Source organism: Bos grunniens, chromosome 5 (assembly GCF_055505025.1).
Source record: "Bos grunniens cultivar Pamir isolate PY7600 chromosome 5, Bosgru_T2T1.0, whole genome shotgun sequence".
NCBI classification, from domain to species: Eukaryota; Metazoa; Chordata; class Mammalia; order Artiodactyla; family Bovidae; genus Bos; species Bos grunniens.
The window spans coordinates 111,867,733-111,872,632 of NC_141169.1; positions in this window are offsets into that span (position 1 = coordinate 111,867,733).

The following is a 4,900-nucleotide window of genomic DNA, read 5'->3' on the forward strand; positions in this document are numbered from 1 at the left end:
TTAGATTCAGGAAAAATAATCACACTTGACTTCTAGCTCAGAAGTAAGTCTAGGAACAGTCTCATATTTCTTCTGCCTGATTTTTTTTTTTTTCCTGCCCAATATGTTCACAAGAAAGAAGACAGACTGTAGCCATGATCTGTGGGTACAGACTTCTGGGTTTCACCTCCTGGCAACTCTTCCTTCTACCTGCGTAACCTCCGCTGAGTGACTAACCCTTTTTGTGCCTCCGCAGTAAGTACAGGATAGAAAAAGGATTAAATGGGTGAGGACAGACATAGCCCTGGGAACAGGGCAGGCCTCCAGGTCATGAACTGCACTGCACTTGACGCCCTCAAGTTGGAGTCCTGCTTTTCCTTCACAGCACATCATAAACACTTCCTCAAGTCATAAAGATTCTTTATACATGCATAACAATCAAATAGAGAAATGAATGCATCATTACTCAAAAGGCCGTATGTTGTTCTATATCTGGGTATTTCCTGATTTGTTTGATCCAAGCAATCCCCCAGCGGAGTGCATTTAGGTAGTTCGCAAATTTTCAGTATTGTCAATAAGGCAGTGACACTGAGTTTCATAAATCTCTGGCATTTTGGACAACTGGGGCTAGGAAATTTCCTAAGAGCTGGACATCGAGCTTTTGGTGCATGTAGACACACTTTCCTCTGAAAATCTTGGAGCGCCTCTCCCAGCAGGAAAGCATAAGAGGGCCCTGTGGGACCACCGTCTCCTGGCTCCTCTGCGTCTGGGGTTGTCCCTGGTCAGGTGAAGAATAGGAGTCAACCCACAGGCTGAGAGGAGCTCAGCCCCAAACCAAGTCCCAGCCACGATCCTGGAACAAAGTCCCCGTGTTACTGCGATTCCATCACTCTGAATAAAGGCTCGACCTTACACACCTGGGCTCAGCATTCACCCAGTTAGAGCCCCAGGTCGGCTGACCACTGTCCCCTAAAAGAGGAGAGGTCCAGGGGGACCTGTAGGGACAGAGGTGCCTGTAGGGTGGGCAGTGGGGGAAACCCAGTGAACAGGAGGCCAGAGAGTCAGTGGGAGAGGCCATTGCACAGAGAGGGCAGCCCTGGGTCTCTGGGGCGACCATGACCCCAGTGACAGATAGCAAAGGATGAGATGTGGTCACATGTTTTGGTCGTTTAGTTGCTCAGTCATGTCTGACTCTTTGCGACACCGTGGACTGTAGCCTGCCAGGCTCCTCTGCCATGGGATTCTCCAGGCAGGAATACTGGAATAGGTTGCCATGCCCTCCTCCAAGGGATCATCCCAACCCATAGGGTTGCAAAGAGTTGGAAACAACTTAATGACTGAACAACAACAACAATTCTTGTGTATTAAAAAAATACTTTATACAGATAAACCAAATTATAGGTTTCTAGTAAAACACTCAAGCACTTATTTTTTATATTTTTTTTTATCTACTTATTCATTTGGCTGTGCCTGGTCTCAGTTGTAGCGCATGGGATCTTTAGTTGCAGCATGTGGGATCTAGTTCCCTGAGCAAGGATTGAACCTCTGACCTCTTGCATTGGGAGCACGGAGTCTCAGCCACTGGACCACAAGGGAACTCCCTCAAACAACTTATAATCAAGAGAATTAGAAAGAAAATCTCCTTCTTCCATTCCCAGTGCTTACCCTACCCAATCTCTCCAGACACATGCTGTGGTATGTCTGAGTGTGCCTGTTCAGACCTTTCTCCATTAACGAAGGACAGATGTGCATGCAAACTCATCTATAGTGGTCTGCATGCATCTACCATGTTATAATGTTGTTGCTGTTGGTGTTCAGTTGCCCAACTGAACAGTCCATGTTGTTGAGTCATGTCCAACTCTTTGTGACCCTATGGACTGAAACATGCCAAGGTTTATGTTCCTTGCATCAGTGATGCCATCCAGCCATCTCATCCTCTGACGCCCTCTTCTCCTTCTGCCCCCAATCTTTCCCAGCATCAGGGACTTCACCAATGTGTCATCTGTTCACATCAGATGACTTTACCAATGTGTCATCTGTTCACATCAGATGACTGGAGCTTCAGCATCAGCATCTGTCCTTCCAGTGGATATTCAGGGTTGATCTCCCTTAAGATTGACTGGTTTGATCTCCTTGCAGTCCAAGGGACTTTCAGGAGTCTTCTCCAGCACCACAGTCCGAAGGCATCAATTCTTTGGCGTTCTGCCTTCTTTATGGTCCAACTCTCAAAACCGTACGTGACCACTGGGAAGACCATAGCCTTGACTACACAGACCTTTGTCAACAGAGTAATGTCTCTGCTTTTCAGCATACTGTCTAGGTCTGTCATAGCTTTCCTTCCAAGAAGCAAACCGTCTTCTGATTTCATGGCTGCAGTCACCGTCTGCAGTGATTTTTGGAGCCCAAGAAAAAAAATTTCTATTTCCACCTTTCCCCCTTCTGTTTGCTATGAAGTAATGGAGCCAGATGCCATGATCTTAGCTTTTTTAATGTTTAATCTTAAGCTGGCTCTTTGATGCTCCTCCTTCACCCTCAACAAGAGGCTGTTTAGTTCCTCTTCACTTTCTGCCATTAGAGTGGTGTCATTCACATATCTGAGGCTGTTGATGTTTTCTCCTGCCTATCTTGATTCTGGCTTGTAACTCATCCAGCCCGGTATTTCTCATGACGTGCTCTGTAGATGAAACAAACAAGGTGACGGCAGACAGCCCTGTCGTACTCCTTTCTCAGTCTTGAACCAATCAGTATGTGATGGAATGTGCTATAATACCATGCATTATTTCTGAAATGTGGGATTGTAAGGAGATTTCTCATTACGGTGTGACGTACAGTTTCCCCAAATGAATGCCCCAGGTAGATCATAAAAGAAAAGTCCAGCCGCCTCGGGGGCCCCCCTCTGTCCCATCTTACTCCCTCTCCTTGTCTCCCCGAGGATAACCACTCTCCTAATTTCTAACACAAGTTAGTTCATCTTATTTTGCTGTTTGTTTGTTTTTGTTCCAAACTAGTTTAAGAGTTCCACTTTCACTCCTCAATAGATTTTTATGTATTTCCCATATGCTTCTTCACTCATTATTTCATCTAGTTCTGAAGGGCTATTGAGCATCATCTTGATCAGCCAACCATCTTCATACCAAGATCTGTTGACAAGTCCTGGATTTTCTGCTAGAGTTTCATTCATTTCAGTTACTTCTTCGAGAGGAGAACAGAGTTCACTAGCAGCTTTCACATTCGTCAAAGCACCGAATTCCTCTTGTTTGTCCAATTCCAATTTGGTCTCAACTTCAAGCAGACTACAGTAAAACAAACAAACAAACAAAAAAAAACCTCTCAAAGCTTCCTGTGCAAAATTGCTGATTCCCCCTGTTCCAACATGGTTTTCAGTTGTTACCCATTCATGCTTGTCTGTGAATGTACACACCCAACAGCAGAGAGGGGCCTCATGGCGGCCTCCCATCGCCCCCAGGGCCACAGTGGGCTGGGCGCGATGGGTGCAGAGATGACGCCAAGCCTGCAAGCTCTGCGCCGCTCACAGTACCATCTGTTGGTGTTATTCAGTCGCTAAGTCACGTCCGACCGTTTGCGACCCCCATGGACAGTAACACACCAGGCTTCCCTGTCCTTCACTATCTAACTCGTCTTCTTTCTGTGCTTTGTATAAACACATTTCCCCCCAGAACCTTTGGAGTCTGGCTTCTGTCACTCAATTATGTTTGAGGTTCATCCACTCTGCTTACCATCAGTTCTCATTGCTGGAGAGAATCCCACCAGGTTCTTCATCATCTATGCGGTTGATGGACATTGGCTAGGGGCACAGTGACCGTGGCAGAGCTTAGGAGACCATGAGGAGCCCGAGGAGAACAGAGAATGCCCGAGCTTAGATTCATCAGGACTGTGTTCTTTCCCCTCAGAACATTGCTCATGTGTCTGTACAACCAATCCCATCAATTCTTTCCAATCCTGTATGGGGATAAGCTCTCATAGTGGTCCTAATTTGTATTTTCCTGATGTTACTGAGGCAAACTTGGGTCCACGAACCCACAGTCAGTGAAGCCAATCTACTGACACCAGGTTGTGATGAAGGAAAGAGCAGCGCTTATTGCAGATGCCAAGCAAGGAGTCCAGACAGCCAGTGCTCAAAACACTCCATCTCTCCGATGACCTTCAAAGAAAAATTTTTCAGAGACAGGGTGAGGGAGGGGGTCATGAAGTGCGTGATCAGCTCGTGGAGATTCTTCTGAATGGTAGGTGGTGAGGTAACTGGGAGTCAACATCATCGACCTTCTGGTTCCAGTTGATCTGGGATCTACATGCTCATGGGCAACATACAGTTAATTTCTTCCACTTGCTGGGGGTTTCAGTATCTGCAAAACAGCTCGGAGGACATGGCTCAGAATGTTATCCATAGCCCTTGGGGAGACTCTAAATGCCCTTGATTTTGTTTAATGGCTAAACTAGTATATTATTTTCTCTTGCTTGACTGTTGTCCTTTGTTTCTGCATTTTCTCACTTCTCCAATTAAATTATTCTTTGGAACTCAGGGAAGACCTAGGAAGCTAAAGATTTTCTACAGACAAGAAAGAGGTGGGTGGAAGACACTGGGAGAGGCCCGGGGGGTCCTGCTTGGTTACACTAAGGACAAGATGAAAACGCTGTGTTTGTTTACTCTCTTGAAGGGAAATCCTATTCCTTTCACTCTCTTTCTTCCTGTAAAATTTGACTTGACCAGCTTGCTACTGGCTTTCCTATTACAGATGAAGTTCCATGGACTTGCTCGAAAATATTTGCTAATCTTCCTAAACACAGAATAATGTAAGACAGAGATGAGGGTCCCCTCGCCCCACAGCAGTTATAAGAGACCTTGCTGTGTCATAGAAGTAGTTCAAAGCGCCAGTTCAATGACTCTGAACATCAGATGGAA